General features: G+C 36.9%; 1 long non-coding RNA gene across 1 annotated transcript in view; it reads left to right on the top strand.

Annotated features, from left to right (window-relative positions):
- Positions 1-19,325, top strand: part of LOC115066477 (uncharacterized) — a 56,140-nt gene that overhangs the window by 12,043 nt on the left and 24,772 nt on the right. Inside the window, exon 2 of the long non-coding RNA XR_007421415.1 lies at positions 17,832-17,860. This is a non-coding gene — a long non-coding RNA (uncharacterized LOC115066477). The remainder of the gene's footprint in view (positions 1-17,831; positions 17,861-19,325) is intronic.

Here is a 19,325-nt window from a genome sequence, read left to right as displayed (position 1 = left end):
GAGCCATCCACGAGCCATCTACAAATTTCTTAATAGCCATGAACTATGGTGAACATATTGTGAAAACTTGTCAGTTTAGAGGCACCCAGTTACGTTTCCAAAACTGTTGATCTTTATTTAATGAGGGAAGGACAAGACAACTGAAGAAGATTTGTGTTTTTCTTCAGCTCCCCAGTGTTGTGCGCTGGGTTGAGACCGGTCACGTAAAAAACCCTGGCAATGAAAAGAAGAAGAACTCGAACAAGCGACTCTCTTGGTTATCAACATCCATAGCTTTCATATCCATATTTGATGATCTACAGAGATATTCGGCCCTCAAGCGCTTAAAGGCGAATTTTTGTTATTTGTTGAAGCAGACGGATTTTGAAAATATGAGATCGTTTTTAGAGCGGGCTCATTTTTAATTTTTCTCTCCACATGTCTTATAGGTATTTTGCTCGAGCTGCATGTAGACAATCAAATGTGTTCTACTATTGATTCCGTAAAATTAATTATGCACACGCTCGCAATACTCAAACCTGCACCCTTGCGAAATAAAATGGACAAGCTCACTAAATAGGTGGGTGGGTGCACTGAGTGGGGCGCAACGCTGACAGCACTGACTGATTGACAGTGATGAAAATGATGGCGATGACATCATCTCGGCGTTTTTAGTTTCTGCTTGAAAAATGCAGCGCTCATTAAAAATGGGTGATTTGAAATGTGTCGAACGAATGAGATGAGCAAGAGGAAATGCTAAACAGCGGGGGATGTGGGTTGAGCAAGTTGAGACGAGTGTGGAAAAATGTTAAATTGCCATTTTATTACTGAATTCTATGCAAATGTGTGTGGCGACACAATTTTCGCCAGCACACACACATACATACACACATGGAAATATTGAAAAATATAGAAAAACCTGAACACAAAAGACTTTTTTGTGCTCTTTATAAGTATGTGTACGTAGGATGCGCTGAACTGTATTGACATCCCTTGACACAGTCACACTTGATAAATGTCAGTCTAATCGACTAACTGGCTAACTGACAGCACGGCTGACGGATGACACACTAACTGCAAGCCAATGTGTGTTTCAACATATCATTTAATATCTATGCATGTGTGTAATTATGTGTGTGTGAGCCCTACTGTGGCTTTGGCTGCCTGCCTGCCCGTCTGTCTGTCTGGCTTGTTGAATGGCGCACAAATGAATGAAATGAAATGCATCCGTTAGTTGTCTATTTGTCTGCTTTTTCCAATTCATTGTCTGCTGCGTTCCAACGACAACAACAACCACAGCAAAAACTCAAATATATGTAAATTTTGTAATGACAGCATTAATAATAGGAAGTGCAGGCAAAAAATAGACTGCGGTCGATGACAAATATAAAGCGCACACAGCAATGAAGCACGAACGCTGTGCGAATGCAAAAATGAATAAACAAATAAAAAATGAACGTGAAACAATGACAACGCTTTCCTCAGCTCATCTATATGGAGGTTAGTTAGTTTCATCTATATGGATATTACATATGTGCTATATACATATGTATGTATGGATAAGTATATACTCGTAAATTCGTAATTTCATTCTGAAAAGATAACAAAGCTGCTGGATATATAGATTGATATTTTTAATGCACTTATAGCCGTGTTCTTATTATCGGGTTGGCAGCCATCTGCCAGTTAAGTTCTGGTTAACTTAACCAAGACTCTTTCTTTCGGGATATAACCAGTTTTTAATCAGCACTGAACTGAGAATTGGCTGCTAAACACACATTGAGAAACCGGCCCTTAAACTGAGTGTAGCTTAGGATTACAGTTTGGCAAGAATAATGACCGTATTCTAATTTTATTACCAGCTAAGCTTTATGATCCATTTGGAATAGTAAATGCCTATACTTTAAGGAATTACCATACATTGTATATATTTTAGTCCATTCAATATCTTATTTAAAAATTATTCCATCTATGATATAAGGGTGATCCTCACGTGTGGTTCGTTTTAGAATACATAAAAAAAAATTTCATATTAAGGTGATCCTCATATATACATATTATATATTAGGGTGGCACTTATTTTTTATTGAACTAGCATCAAGGAAAATCAAAATATTACAAATGCGCATATTTTTTTTCATTTTATATTTTATTTAAAAATTATTCCATCTATGGTATTAGGGTGATCCTCACATGTAGTTCGTTTTAAAATACATGAAAAAAATATATTTTCCAAATTAAGGTGGTCCTTATACGTGCACTGTATTACACATTTTGAAATGATAATATTATATATTAGGGTGATACTCATTTTTAACACAACTCCCACCAAGAAAACTCAAAATATTAGAAACAGGTTTTCTTTTTCATACAAAATATAAATAATTTGGAAAAAAATTTAACAATACGCATATAACGGGGTTTTCAATAAGGACGCTATAGAGACAGCAAACGACATTATTTTTTCAATGCTCTTTCGACATTGCTCTTCAATAATTTTTGCCAATTCATAATGGAAAGATATAAAGATACGCTAAGTTCGATTTATAGTAGTCACAATCGTTCCGTCAGATCAACAATTGAGCCTCTAGTGGAAAAATTTGAATCCACAGTCACAGCGCAAAGTGTTCCCGTGCCAGTAATACAAAGAAGTGCCTGTAGTGTCGAGAATATTGCTGATGCTAGCGCATTAATTGAGGAAGACCCAAATCAGTCTCTCACACGTCGTTCTCAAGCGTTGGGCATCTCTATGATGTCGTTGTGGCGACTTTTGTGCAAAGTTTTTGGCCTACATCCTTACATGATCAATTTGACCCAAGAACTGAGGCCACTTGACTACCAGAATCATCGTAAGTTCGTGAAAACTTGAAAATGATCCGGATTTTCATTTAAAAATTATTTTCAACGATGAGGCGCATTTCTGGCTGAATGGCATCGTCACGTACTCCATAAATCACCATTGCATCTCGGGAAAATTCCGGTTTGGTGCGGTTTATGGGACGGGGGCGTCATTGGGCCGTACTTCTTCTTGATGATCAAGAACGGCACGTTTTTGCGAATAGGAATCGCCGAATATTTTTGGTCTGAGTCGGATGATATGGACTTGGGCAATATGTGGTTCCAACAGGACGGCGCCACAATTCACACAGCGAATGTCATAATCGATTTATTGAAAACCAAGTTTGGTGAACGTGTTATCACGAAATGGCCCAATCAATTGGAAGAACATCTCCATAATAACTATTTTTTTGTTTCATTCCCATGACGTTTTAATATATATGACACTGCACCAAACCCGGCTTTTCATGAGATTAAAGTCGACCGAATTCTTCGAAAATATTTTGATTAATTTTTTTAAATATCTTTTTGTCATAACAACAAAAAAAATACTTTTTATTTTACTGCTGCGTTCCGTTTTACAAAAATAGCTTACACCGTTACAACAAAAATAAAAATTTTTTTGACGAATTTTTTGCGTTGAACTTTTGCACGCGTGTAGGCAATAACGGAATCTGTAAAATAAATAATTCTGAAATATTTATGTGAATAATGACTTATTGCTTTTGCTTCAAAAAATTTTTTTTTAATGTAAAATTGTATTTTACAGCTATAAATTTCACCTTTATGACCCACATATACATGCGTTTTTGTTTGTAATTAAAAGTCGCATTACTCTTCGTGATAAGTTAATTACTCAAATGTACTTTATTTTATTATTGTTGTTACAACTTTTTTTGTTTTTGAGTTTAAGTGCTTTTTGTAATGGCATTTCAATTTGTTATTACAACAGATTTATTGTAAATATTTCAGTTAACTGTTTACATACTCATGTACATATATAATTATGTATATTTAATGAAATTTGATGTATGTGCTATATGTATGTTGTACCTACATATACGAGTATACATATGTATGTATTTGAGCTTATTCTGAGCTCTTGGCTGTGTCAGAGTGTGCCAAGAAGCTAACTATTTTTAATGGCTGCCATCCGTTTAATTTAAATTATGTCATCACTTTACAAGAGTAACAACAAATTTATGCAAATATTTACATATGCATATATGCACTTACACATACACACATATGCATATATGCTTAGTAGAAACTAGAGCATATGCTTATATTTAGTGCAAATATGAGTACAACTACTTTCACCTACATATGTACATACGTGTATATATATTATGTGTATGTAAGCTTATCATATGTGCAACAAAAATACCATAGCTATATACATGTACATATGTATATTGTTTATAGATACACACACAAAGTCACTTTGCAATTAACGTCCATTCCATGTTCAACACACTTTGCCATTAAAAAGTGCGCATGTAATTTGTTGTTGTTGTTGTTGTAAAAAGTACAACATTCATATTGAAAAGTGGCCAACAGCGGTTTGTTATTGCAGTTACTGTGGCTATGGCCGGCTAACTGCTGCAACGGTCACAGCTAATGTTGTTGTTGTGGCTGATTCCGGTGATGACAATAACTTTGGACAATGCACGCTGCAAAATTTCCGTTGTAACAACAATACACACACACTGCTTTTTAGACAAATTTGGGTATGTGTCTTTTCTGCAATATAAATATCGCATTAATTGCGTATTATTGTGAATGGCTCATCGTTTATAGTGAACGACTTGTGGTGCCTTCATTATTTTCTAGCTTTTTAGGTGCAAAGTGCTCATTTATAATTTATTAATGCAACCATAATTGTTAGGAAATCGTTTAAAAGGTTGTATGGCAATTGTTGCAAAGAGAATTCTAATTTTCATACAACAATTAAGGTGATCCTGATAATTTTAGAAAAAAAATTATCGACTTTTCTCAACTTCAGCCCGTAAATCACCTTCATAAAAACATACATTTTGGTGAAAGAGAAGGATAAGCCATAGATTAATATATAGACAATGCTTATTGAGAAAATTTCAGATCGCCCCAATGTCTTAATATTAGATCGTTTTAAAATTCGGTCGTCTTCTATGGCAAACGATGTCGTCATCCGAGCTGCTTTGGTCGAGTTTATTGCAGTGCCTACTTTTAACTCAGTTTTCTATATTCTTGGTGACTCGTTCTATATCTCGAATGTATTTGCGTGAAATGTCAGAATCGTTAAATTTAAATAAATCGAATTCTTAACATAACATCTCTTCTCAAAAAAAGTTGTAGTTCAGAGGTGGACAATTATTATAATACCATTACAAAGCTTGATGTGCACTAGTTGTGAGAAAAAATTTATATTCGGATATAAGTATAGTTAAAATAAGAATGTCCATTTGGATTCAGCGAATTCATGTTCCAATGACATTTTCTAAGATCATCGGCAAATGAATCAAGCAGGGTGACGAGCTGAGCCGATTTAGCTATGTATATCTCTCTGTGTGTTTGTATATTCGCGACTAGTCCCTCAGATTTTGAGATATTGTCTTGAAAATTCTCACACGCCCTTTTCTCGCCAAAAGGCTGCTCATTTGTCGGAACCGCCGATATGGGGGCGATAGCATATAGCTGCCAGACAAACTGTATGACCGGAATCAGTTCTTGTATGGAAAACTGTGGTGAGGTATCTTTACAAAATGTGTCATAGATTATTGTCTGAGACACCACTACAATATTCAGGAAAAATTATTCTGATCGGTTTACTATAACATAAAGTTTCCATACAATGGACCGGTCAAAATAAAAAAGTACCCTTTTATGCTATAAAAAATGCACGTTTAATGGGGTACAGTCGAAGTTAATGTTTTTTTTCTTATAACTTATTTTTTTTTAAGAAAATTATTCTTTGAAAACGAATCACAAGCAATTTTCAAGTAATAAAACAAAACGCCTCATTCTTCCTAAACTCAAAACATATTGGCAAACACATGTAACTAATTTAATAACAGTCATACCAATGTGATTTGAGAATTGCTGTTGTGACGTGTTAATCACTGCCGTTATTTTGACATCTTGTGTCCACTATTGACACAACTGTCAATCAAATATTTGTCGAAGTTATAAATGTTTAAACGAATGGCGAAAATCGATTAAAATGCCAAGTCAAAGTTCTTACCTGAATGACTTGCATAAAACACAACAAAGTCAAGAACGACAATGTAAATATACGCACAAACACATACATATGTACATACATATATACATTTGTATTGTATAAATGGGTTCAGCATGTGTGTTGCACGCATACAAGCAATTTCGCATTAAACGAAAAGTGAAAATGCGCGCGCAACTCGAGTACAAGTCAGCGCTGAAGCCGAGCTTGATACCGAAATAAAGCGAGAAAAGAAAGGCGTAATTACAAGCAAGAAATAAATTGCAAGTAAAAATAATAAAAATGTTTGAAAAACTTCTGGTAACAATGCGTAAAACTCAAGGAACCAGGCAGAGTCATTCATTCGGCTGCGAATTTCGAAGGCGAGCCCGCTTGGCCGCAATGTTGTTGGTGGTGGCGTCGCGGGCTGCACTGCACCGTATTGCAACAGCGCTGACGATCGACGCAACGGAACACATTGTGCCGCTTCCTGTTGTTGCTTGCCTCTCTGCATTTTTGCGTGCCTCGCTCGATGCACCGCTCCCTTCTGGGGTTTTGGTTGACCAAGCGCATTTTTTTCTGAATTTTTTTTTCTTTGCTTTTTTGACTTCTTATACCCACGCGTATTTCTTCAATTTTTTACTGGCATTAATTTCGTTTTGTTGCTACTTTTGCATTATATCAATTTCTCCCTTACGAAATGCCGAAATTCATGCAACGCAATGTCGCCAGCAGCAGCAGCGGCGGCAGGAAAGCAAGTTGCATTCGCCTGGCAGCCGATTCTGGTTCGAAACATTTTTTATATTCATTCATTTTATATATTCTTCGTTTTTTGTTTTGTTTTTCGCTCGGCGCATTTTAATCTTTATAACTGTACTTAAATTTGCAGTTATGCAAACGTGTGCTGTCGCTGTGCGCATTTAATTCACAAATAAAATTCACGGCGACTTGGTAACATGCACTTACAAACGAAGCAAAAACGACTTACAAGACAAACGGCGGGGCAGCTGTGCTGTGGAGGCGCATGACTGACTACCTTTTGTGCGAAATTTCTCGTCGTCGTCATCGTCGTCGTCGTCGAAAGGCGAGATGCAATGAGCATGAACCGATCGCAATATGCAGATTGTGTGTGCAATGGCGTTGAATAGCCGCTTTTTTGGTGTTGTTGACTGTGTGTTGGCGGCGGCTCAATATCAAATAATGGAGATTTATTAATTTTTTCTTCGTGTACACTTTTTCGGTACACAATGTACCCGTTGGTATGTAATAAATCTGCGCGACGACACACGACGGGAGATTTAAGTTTCATTATCATAATTGTTGCATTTTGTGTGTGTGTGTGTGTGTGTGTATTTGTGTATAACGGAGATCAAGTTTGTTCAAGCAGAAGACGGTAAGCAGATAATACATCTTCCTATCTGGCTCTGTCTTGGTTAACATCAAATTAGGTTACTCTCGAAAAAGCTGCACGTGTTTTGCGCATTCTTCATTTAAATAAATACTTTCTTGATACCGCTATCACATTATTTTATGTATTTAGAATTGGAAATCGCTCAAAAATATTAGTATCGATAGAAAATCGCTTTATAGTTTTTCAAAATATTCTCCTTTAAGGTATTGAGGTATCTCCAAAACATGCCTTCTGAATGCATCAACCTCTTCGGGTGTCAAAAAGCGTTGAAGTCTTAGTTTATCTTTTACGTGCGGGAATAAGAAGAAGTCATTCGATGCCAAGACAGGACTATAAGATGACTCATCAAATTGATGTTTTGAGTGCTAAAATGCAATTATTTCAAACGATGTGAGAGAGTTCGCATTGTGTAGTGTAGAGTGATCGGTCTTGGTCTTGGTAGTTAGTTTTCTTGATTCATTGAAAGACAGCTGGTTCAGTTTGTGCACAGCATCAATAGTTTCCGGAACAAGAGCTGACTTTGGACGACCTTTATGAGAGACGTCTTGGAACCTCTATTGAATTCATCATATCATCGATAAACACTGGTACTTGATAGAGCTTCATTGGCAATTGAATCAAGTTCTTCGATATGAGTTCATCCACGTCGAAAGTTACAAAAAATAATAATAGCGCGAAAAGTTTGGCGATTTAATTCCATTTTCTAGCCGAGATGAATATTTTGAGTTACTGTAAACACTACAAATAATGCTCGTATGTCAACACTTTTTGATTATGTACAACATCAAAATTGTTCAACTTGACGATAAAAGTGTAAGTTTTCTGATTGTAGCACTAGTGTATCCAAATCCAGAAATATAAAAGAGTACCTTCGTATAAGTAAGAAGAAAGTCGGTTTCTGTTCGATTTTCGCCCAAAAAGTTGCCTTTTCAGAACTCTTAAATTTCTGGCTACAACTACTAGTGTTTCAAAGAGTTGGTACACACTGAGGAAATCTCGAATATCGTCAAAAAAACAGGGATCGGCCGAGCGAAATAAAAAACTTTTAAAACAGTAGTCTTCAGCGCTAAAGAAGATCAAGTCAGAAGATGAAGACATCAGACTAGATTCTGATTAACTAGAACAGGCCCAGATATTTATGTAGTCAAGATCAATTCACCACCTAGAATTCTGAAAATATATTTGGGAATATTTTACGTTACCACTAAAACAACAACCTCGGCTTAAAAACGAAAATCTGAAATCCGTTTAAAGATTTACAACTTCGACGGAGATAAGTTTGACAGTTGTAGCAGTCGTGGACACTTAGATGTCCGAAATCTCTTAATTTTTCGATTGTGTGCTGATTTTTCGATTCAAACTTTCATTTCGGCATAAAAGCGTTTTCGGGTTTTCAGAGATAATGAGAAAGAAAACTCTCTAGCTGCAAAGAACTTTCTTTCTCAAGTAAAATGACAAATCATTGAAAGAGTTCAATATATATATCTGATCTACTGGATCATTTTCTGGCCATTTTGCCTCAGTATTGTCTTTTCTTCAATTGCTAAACATCTCTGGGACTAACACCCCTATTATGTTTAGCAACTAGACATACTAGATACCACTTCATATTACTATTTTGTATGGATCTGGCTACTAACCGGATTATACTTGAAACAAAGACAACAACCTTGATTATATGTTTCCGAAAAGCAATTTTTAAGGTAAATGGCAGCATTGTTTACATTTGCACTGGAATTCGTAAAACGAATAAAAACAATGAGGTTCAATGAAATTTAAAATCCGTGTGCACTTAGTTACCTGTGATCAACAGCCAGTTGCCATACATAATGTACATTTTAGTATACGGTTGTCTAGCAAGTACTATTTTTAAGCCCGTTGCTGCTCATTATTAAGATGTACAATGCCATCGGGGTCAAGTAGGAGAGTTTTTGAAGAAAGGCTATTAGGCTTTTGAAACAAAATATGCATAGTTTATTATTTTCGCTGTCACAAGAGCGGTCGGTTATTTTTTCGACCTTCCTTTAAAATAAAGCAAGCGATTATTTTTTCGATTGGAGAAAAACCTACACTTCTAACTCAGAAAATCTCCTCAGCCCCATGTATATACCACTTTTCTCACGCTTCATTTACACTAAACCCTTGAATTGCATTCCTCATCCGAAAACTAATCTATAGCTAATTGAAATCTTCGGCAGAAAAATGTCCCGTTTCAGCGATTCCCAATTGAATTAAATTTTGCTTATGGGAAACAGCCATTCTCACACTTGAGGCAAGAAATGGAAAGGAAAAGATCACAAAACTTGCCACTTGTCGACACGAATCTGTCGGAAAACCACATTTATGGGAATAAACAACAGTAAAAAAGCATCATCCCAAAAACAACAAGCGCATCGTTATCGGACACAGTTGCATGTTGAAAATTGAGAAACTGACGAGGAACTGGTTGAAAGCATTACGAGCGCTGGCTGTTAGCCGCCACGGTGCAACGTGGTGCAATTTTTGCGGTCGCCAGCGGCTAAAATAACACAACAATAACAAGAAGAGAAATGCAAGTCAAGACAACAAAGTTAATAACGCAAGAGACGAAGGCAAAAACAAAAACCAAACTACAACAACATAATAAACACGAATTTCCTGCTCAAAAGCAATCGCTCTGGCTGCCACACGTTGCAGCTGCACTCATTTGAGTGCATTATTACACACACGTATACACACACATACACAGTTAAACAAACAAAAAATTGCAGCGGCTAATATTGCCGCTAAATGCGCTGCAGTGGCAAGCGGAGGGTATGCATATTGCAAATGCCTAGCAACACAAGATTTTTCGCTGCAACAGCGTAGCAAAAATTCCACTGTGTTGTTGCTGTTGGTGCGCCAGGCGATGCTGGCTGACGAGTCCGGTGCCCACGAAGACAGGTTGCTGCTGTGGCAGTCGGTCTGATTTGGTGGCCAAGGCAACCGCGCGTACAACTAGTCAGCCACTAATATGGCGGCCGCGGCATGCAACACGGTTAAGTTACTGCCAGCTTGTTGCACTTGTTGTCTTCGTATTGCAAGTTTGACTGCATTTGAGTATTTGTTTTGTTGATTTTTTCGCTTGTACCTTGGCTTTGTGCATAGCGGAGCCTACACTGTCGCTCCACGTTGCGTGACACCGCCTGTGGCACGCTGTGCAAACCCGTTTGTGCAACGTTACTTTGTGCACAGTCATGCCACATGCTGCATTTGGCCGTGGCACTGAATGCGGCCATGATTTTATTGCGTGCTTTCGTTGTCAGCGCCACTGCAACGGCGCAGCAAGCAGTCGCAGCAGCAACAGTCGCTCACCGCATTGCAACGAGTTGTCAGTTGGTTGTGGCGCATTTTTCAGTGCACGTCGCTGCCGCTGACTTTGCATACAATTTGTTGTGTGCGCAATTAATTGGCTTGTGTTATTAGTTGACATATTTTACATTTGTGGAATTTGATTTGCGCATGCCACATGTTGCCGCGGTTACACTAATTGCAACATTAAGCAAATTATAATAATTCAAGCATTTATTGAAATTTTTAGTTATAATTTGTCATTCTGAACCAACTCAAGAACTTAGTAGGCGGAGGTAGAAGGACTGCTGTAAGGGAAGCCAAATTTGGGAGTATTGGGTTTACTGATTTAAAGGATACTAATTATATATAAAATCCGAGAATTTCCAAATATTCGACTGAGAAAACCCCTTGCCAAATCCGGGTCAATGGATCAATGGAAATTATTGAAACACTTTCTTAGAGCTCATAAAATGTCAGACCGATTCCGACTAGATGTTTGGTGCTTTTTCGAATATGGACTCTTTGTTGTTTTATGCTTGAGTTGGACATTCACTGCGACAGTATAACCGCAATATTGGTCTAGAGTTCGTTGTCGGGTGCGAAGCTTAGTTGTCCGCTTGTGGTATAACTTTAGACGGCGGGCTTCGTTGAGCTCAGCGAGCTCTGGACAACAACTAGCATACACTCGGTCGTCTGCAATATCGTTCCAGTCTAAACTATCTCTTTCACTACTCTTCCTCACCAAGTGTGCACTGTAAGCACATTGTTGACTTAAAATTAGGACGTAGGCAACTCGGTAGCTTTTTTAAAAATCAATAGAAATATTAAAACAATAATAATATTGGAAATATCTCGACAGTTCAGCTTGTGTTAGTCTGAGGTTGGAACAGCTTAGATTTCATACCTTCTTTTATCTAAAAGAACTGGCCAGGCTCAAAGCGATTTTTCGGTAAATAAGAAACTGGTCATCTCTTTGTAAGGATTTTTTGGTATCATAAAGAACCGTCGGGGGGATTAGCTTCGGACTCTGAGCTAATATAACCTTCTGCCACGTAGATAATCGCTTACGCAAGACATAAACAGAGAAAAAAATTACTAATACTGTCTTTTCCCACTTTCCCTAATCCTTTCACGAAATCCCCCATCGCTGTACAACCGCCAATACATTAAGAGACAGCCCTTGGTCCGTTCTGTATTATAAATTTTATACCCAATTTTTACTCGCCTTGAAAATTTTAAAATACAGATTGTACAATTGTCATGGTGACTTATGCCAGCGGCACTATGTTCGATGTATTTGGTAATGGTTATGCAACATGAATAAATCACTTAGTATATACAACTATGTGTTGCAACTGCTGCAGCATAAGCTACTCTGCACTAATTTAAAAATGCATGATGCTGCTGAAGCCACGCTTTCGAACACACACATTTATGCAGATTTCATATTTGTAGACAGTTCTTGTTTCATCGGAAATGATTGGCATATGTGTGCTTGACAATTTCAGTCAGTCGATTGTCAGTCGAACCTGCAACCTGAGTTGCCTTTTATTAAGCTCCAGCATGACAACCGTTTATCACAAATTTGTACCTTTGACCACTTCGGGCTTACATTTCATGGCTGGATTCTTTGAATTGGAATTGTTGCTTTGACTAGCTAACTCCCACATTTTGACAAGTACAGTTAAAAATACATACAAACATATATTTTCTAGTTCCGACCCAAAGCGGTGAGTTCCTTCGGTTTAGTAGAGATAACTATTTTTGTTTGTATTTGAAGGCTAGTTGAGGGATTCTAAGAGATTTGAGCTGGGAGATGTCCTAGTCAAGACAGCGTTTAATCGACCCTATATAATCAATGAAGAGAACGACAGCTGATTGTCCAAGAATTTATTCAGCTAAATAAAATTTCATCTAAATAAGCGCTGAATACCAAAGAGCTTATTTAAAAAATTAAAGCTAAAGGCTAAGGAGTTTATTTAGCTGGAGAAAGTGAAAGCTGAATAGAACTCTGAATGCCGGATCAAAAAACATAGTATGGACTTCTAGCCTTCCTGTCACATATTTGTGGCTTTATTTTTAGTTAAGGCGAGCCTCAGTCATATCTTCAACTAATGTTGCTCGGTTTCTTGCTCAGCCTTGACATGACAGATTTGGGCATACTGAAATGTGTTTAAGTAGTGTGAAACATAGTAAACTCTGGGTAATGGAAGTTACAAAAGTCATACACACAAATATAATAGGGTCTAGTTAAATACTGTTAAAAATAGTCATATCGTTTGTATATATTTAGTACAGCGCATGTATAATCTTCCATGAAAAGGCTAACTCCTAGGTGAAATATACAAATTGTTTCGCTATCTAAACTTTTCAACTATGAGCGAACTGAGAACATAATTAAGATCTTTCTATTTCAAATAAAATAATTAAATACTTTGAATCAATTTTCGACCGTTCATCGTTCTTCAAAGCTAAGAAGATAATTCAAAATGATAGGTTGCCAAGTAGTTTTCCAGGTTGAATAGCAAAGCAAGATCCATGAAGTCCCAAAAAGTCGAAATTTCTTAAACAATTCAATATTAACCATAAGCTTATATTATCAAAGCCCTCCTTGCCCACAATTCATCTATTTATTGTCTTAGAAACCAACGAAAGAAGAGTTTTGAAAATACATATTTGCTTCGTTGAATAAACTGGACTAAAACAAAAACCGAGCAAACAAAAAAAACAAAAGGCATAAACAATGAAGTGGAGAACTATTCTATATAGCCTCAGAGGCTACATGTAAAGGCTGTAAGAAAAACGCTGTAAAAAACAAGAAAAAAAATAGCACAGATGCTGCAGTAAATAAATCAAAACCTGTTAACCCAGAGTGAGCAATACAATATATGATGGGCATACGAGTCAATTGAAAGGATCTTGTTTGATTGAGAATAAAAAATGCTTTCAAAACCGGATATAACCTTTTTGACATTTGAACACTAAATTCTTGCGAGATGTTTCATCGAGCTTCTTCGTATACCACTTTGCCTTAGATAAAATAATGATATAATGGTCCCGAAATATAACTGAACCTCCAAAAGCCTAATGACGCTTCTCGAAAATGAAATTGAAATTACCGGTAAGGTTTACTTCTGACAAAAATGGCTTATTACAATTCTAGAAGTATTATCTGAAAAACTCTTAGATGGTTTCTTCTCTCTGAAAGGTGAAGGAAAAGGCTTATTAGACTACTTAAAAATAATAGATGGTCGGAAATCTTACAAAAACGATGGTATTGACCTTTCAAAGACAGAAAGGAAGGATCTGCATTAAAAAAAATATCATTGAAATATGTTCTTGTGACTATCTTCGGTCTAGCGGTTCGAACTAACTATAACAGTTGTTCAAACAGGCAATTTTTGCATTGACATTTTTTAAAGTTTCTTATAAGTTTAAATATTTGTGCCTCTCGAAGTAGTAGGAATTATATGACATCAGTAAAGACAAAAATGGCGAATGGAAGAATTATTGTATTAAATTTAAAAAAATTTAAGAATGTGTGACAGTTGCCTCGAACTGTTTTTGGTTGTCATATAGCTGGAGACAACTTCAAATAGAGTAATTGAATAAAACTGGTGTGCTTGTTTGTATGTCAGTATGGGTGAGTCACCAGTGGGTGGTTTTCCCATAGAATTTTCAGCGCCATCTCGAATTTAATTATTTAGAGCTTCGCGTGCCACTCTCTGTTAATGCCGGCCGAAGTTGACCGAACTAGACAGGTTTGCATGGCTTACCCGGCTGCTATATCGCGCCGTTCCTGCCTAGGCTTAATTAAAACAATGCCATTCGCAAAAGTACTAAACACCCACACGTCATCCCCACTGTTGCACCATGTAATGCCAGCTCAGCGCTTTCTAAAATGAGAACTTCAGCTAAAGTGCCTAAGCCAAAAAGTGAACCGCTGTATTAATTTTTGTTGTTGTTGTTGTTAGCATTGTCGGCACCATTTCAGGCTTCAGCGCCGTCGTCGGCTTTGTCAGCGACGCGCGGCCTAAGACCATTCCCTCATGCCACCGAAGGTCTGTTACATTGGTAGGTCGGCTGGTCGGCCGACTCGCCCAAGAATGCCTTAGTCAGCTCAAGCTAGGCCGAGTTGTGTTGTTGCCTTGTCTGGTATGTCGGCTTCTGCGTCACACAGCCAAGTGCTGCTACGGGCAAAAGCAACGCGAATAATTTACAACAGTTAATACATATGTATATGTTTGTGTGTGTGTTTGGCATATGTGAAACGTGTTGTGTGCTGCAGGCATGCACAAAATACATCAACAAATTGGCACAAACATATGCGTCTATGCCGTTGGTATGTCTGTCTGCCTGTCTGTGCTGGGGTTCGTCCACCCCGCGTTCGTTCGCGTTGCGATTTTATAGCTCAACGGACTCACATGCCGCCAGCATGCGCATAGGCTTTTGAACTTTTCGTCGCTGTTGTGGTCGGCTCACATGCCTGCCTTTTACATACGTACATATGTATATACTTGTGTAAATATGTTTATCGAAATATACTAAACACTGCAAATGTGCATATGCGCATATAATTACAAAAACAAATGCATGCATGTATTTAAGTGCGTGTGTGTTTGTGTGTGTCAGCATTTGTGCTTCTGTGTCTATCCGTCCGCCGGTGTGCCGTGTGTTTGGGTGCCGGCGCAGCCGACCATAACCTAACACAACTTTACAACTTCAGCACTCGAGCTTTTACGATTGTTGTGCATTTTGCGGCATTTGGTGGCAAGCAAAAAAAAAACGGAAAAAAGAAAGAATAAATAAATAAAAAATAATAATGCCAAACGATTAAAAGTGCATTTTTATTGTTTTGTGAATTTTTGTTTTTCTTTTGTTGTTGTCTGGTTTTTTATTTAGTTCATATTTGCCATAATTTTGCTGTTCATTATTTTTATGCGATTCCTTTTAGTCGCTTGTGAATCGCCGTGGGCGTTAATTTGAAGTGTCTGCACACAGGCATACACACACACACTCAAATATATATGTAAAATCACAATGAAAAGATGTTGACACACATTTCTACATACATACATGCGAGCGCTTAACACATTTTAAGGCGATTAAGCAGGTGTTTCCCTCAAATAAATTCTTCTTATTTAATTATGCAAAACAAAAAAAAATTAAATAAAATAAACTGAAGAGGTCTCTGCAAACATTAAAGAAATTATAGATTTAAATATGTGATCATAAACATTTTAATGAGATTTAAATAAAGGGATGGTTAAACTTTAGGTTAAGTGTCATTGAAATCAAGTCATGGCAATAAGACGGACTAATAAATTTTAATGCATGAGACTACTAATAAAAGCATGTAAGGAAGGACTTAACTCGGCTATAACCGCGAAGCGGTGACTACGTCAGTAAAGAAGAAGAAGAAAAGACCAAGTTCGATTGTAGACGAACATCAAAATCGGATAAAATCTATCCAAATTTTTATAATATATCTGAGAGATTGGTTTCAGTTCAGGTTAAGAAGTCGACCGTAACAGGGATCTTACTTGGCCAGCTAAGAACGCCGATCCATTGTGGTACCTAAAACCTATTATATTCTGGCTCATAAGACCAATAAAAATCAGCGAAGCGCTTTGAGCCTCCCTTAAATGTAATGAGACACCTATTGGCAGTATCTTGGCTGGTTTACCGAAAATAAGATTAACTGAGACTTTATTCCATCAGTATAAAACTTTTCTGATTTCTCGGCGAGAAACTGCGGCAAGTAATTTTCACAGGCTTCTCTTGAAGCCTACTTTACTCCATTAAGCATTGATTGAAACAAATAATAGTTCAATGGTACAAGGTCAGAGCTATATGGATGCATCAAAATCACTCAGCCAAGCTCTCTCAGTTTTTGCCGAGTCATCAAAAATTTGTGTAGTCCAGTGTTGTGCTGATGGAAGACGAAGCTCTTTCTGTTAATCAGTTCTGTCCGTTCTTTTCGATTGCTTGCTTCAATTTCATCGGTTGTTGACGGTAAAATGTAGAGTCAATCGTTCGACCAGGCTGAGTCAGTTCAAAGTGGATGATTCCTTTCCAATCCCACCAAACGCTCAGAATAACCTTTCGTGTCGTCAATCCTGGATTTGCCACCATTTGCTGAGCTTCACCATGCTTGGACCATGACCTTTTTCGCACATTATTGTCGTATTTGATCCTCTTTTTGCCTCCTGTTACCATTCGCTTCAGAAATAGTTCGATTTCATTTCGTTTCAGCAAAGAATCGCAGATGTTAATTTGGTCCATTAAATTTTTCACAGACAATTCATGTGGTACCCAAACATCGAGCTTCTTTTTGTAGCCAGCCTTTTTTAAATAGTTCAAAACCGTTTGATGATGAATGTTAAGTTCCTTAGCGATGTCATGGCTGTTTATGGAGCGGTCCTGGTTAATCTTTTCCATAATTTCATCGACTTTTTCAACGATAGGTCGACCAGAGCGAGGTGCATCTTTCATATCGAAATTTTCAGAACGGAAGCGAGCGAACCATTGTTGTGCTACACGAACTGATACAGCATCGTCTCCGTAAACTTCACAAATTTCATTGGCTTTCTTCCTTTTACCAAAAATTTCAAAATATAGCGAATTTCAAAATTATTTTCACTCATTTTCCACCTTCGGAGGGGATAAAAAACTCATTTGTTTTCAAACATTTTGATATGAAGCCTTTAAAAATCCCTCTTACTTACGTGCTCTTGTAATGTATGCATTTCATCAAATTATCAATTTTTACTCAAGTTATCGCTTGCACGGACGGATGGACTGACAGACTCGAATTTCAACTCGTCTCCTTAGTTCAGATTATTTATATATACATACGTAAATTAAAAAAAAAAAATTGACATACGTCGATTATTATTTTCGTGGTATCAATAGTATAAGAAATTAGCCGACTTTAAAACCATATATGAATCTTTGAAAATATAATGATTCGAAGCCAAAAATGTATAGCTTGTAGCATTCACTTATTGAGTAAACTTATATCTATTGTATATCATTTACATGAAACGTATTATAATTGAAAATTTGTATCTGCTTTATTTTTATTTACAGCAAACCAAAAACCGGAGAGCCTTAATGAGGTATGTTAAAGTATTTTTTTTAATTGTTAATCTCTTTATGATCCATAAAAAATCAGCTTTTATTGTTAATGAAGTATATTGAGTAAAGGTTTAGGCAGACTTGGTGTTTATGGGGCTTATCTCGCATGCTGTTTTCATTAAAGTAGTTGAAGTTGAAGCTAAATTGACTGAGAAAGAATAGGAATTTTTGTATGCAAAACTAAACTTTCATAGCGCGATAGAGAATGACTTTAAGAATGTTCTGTTCAAATTGGAACTAGGTATCTTCAAAACTCTTCCTATGAAAAACACCATTCTGAAAAAACGCGTTTAAAGATTGGAGTTCCAGTGTTCCCCACTCTGTTTCCTTTCTACAAGAAACGCGGCCGTAATAATTAGAATTTACAGCGTATACTATCCGATAATGCAACAAAAAAATCGATTTTCCGAAAATTTTACACTGAGACGTCTGACAATCCTGCTTTGGCTCCTCTTCGAAATATCTATGTATTTGCCATAGAACATTGACTTCATGGAACAGAAGATTTGGTAATTTGCGGGTATAAATTTGGGTACATTCTAGTTATAAAATAAAATAAAAAAACAAAAACAATAATGTGCTAATTGGGAAAAATTCTGAAAATACTTGAAAATGCTGCGAAGTCAAGCATTTTCTCACAATATTTGTATATAGACACCAATGCCCTAATGTCTCTTACATAACACAAATAAATAATATCACTTAATGGCAATCTTTCCATTTGCCATTTGCACAACCACACACACAAACATAACATACAGACATAAATGCAGATAATTAAGATGCCAAACGATGCAACGATGCAAAATAAATTATTGAACAATGCAAAAGGCAGACGACATCAGTAGTGGCAAGATAATGGCAGCCAAGCAGATAGACAGATTGCCAGTTGCAAAAACATGAAGGCAGGCGAAAGCCAGCACACACACAAACCATATATAAATGGAATGCTACGAGCGGTGGTGCGGCGCAAGGCACAGCCAATCGTTTATTCATACACAAAAGTGTGGACGAGGGGGCAGCATTTTGCGCAGAGCTCTGGCTAAGGTAGCCAGATATGAAGAGTACACAGCAAAGTGATGATAATTTTTCTTTTTGTTAAATAAATAATGAATAAATAAGTCAGCATAAAAGCACAAGCTGCCGATAGGCGCACCTTTTGCTCGCATTTATACAAATAAAAACAAACAACAAAACAAAAAAATACAAAAACAAAAATAAAAGTATTGTATATAAAAAGAAATGTGCTCGCCAGATAAGATGCAAATATATGTGAATGAGAACGCTGCTGAATAATGAGACGAACGGCGAAGACGGAAGCGCATTCAAGGGAAGCAATGTAGTGCAGTGACATGCATACGAATGTTTTTGTAAAAATATGCCGCAGAAGAAGCTTATGAGAGATAAAAAAGTTTATATATTTTTAAATGAATGTATGTATATATA

This window comes from Bactrocera dorsalis, chromosome 1 (genome assembly GCF_023373825.1).
Source record: "Bactrocera dorsalis isolate Fly_Bdor chromosome 1, ASM2337382v1, whole genome shotgun sequence".
Classification (NCBI taxonomy): domain Eukaryota; kingdom Metazoa; phylum Arthropoda; class Insecta; order Diptera; family Tephritidae; genus Bactrocera; species Bactrocera dorsalis.
This window is presented reverse-complemented; position numbering and strand designations above follow the sequence as displayed.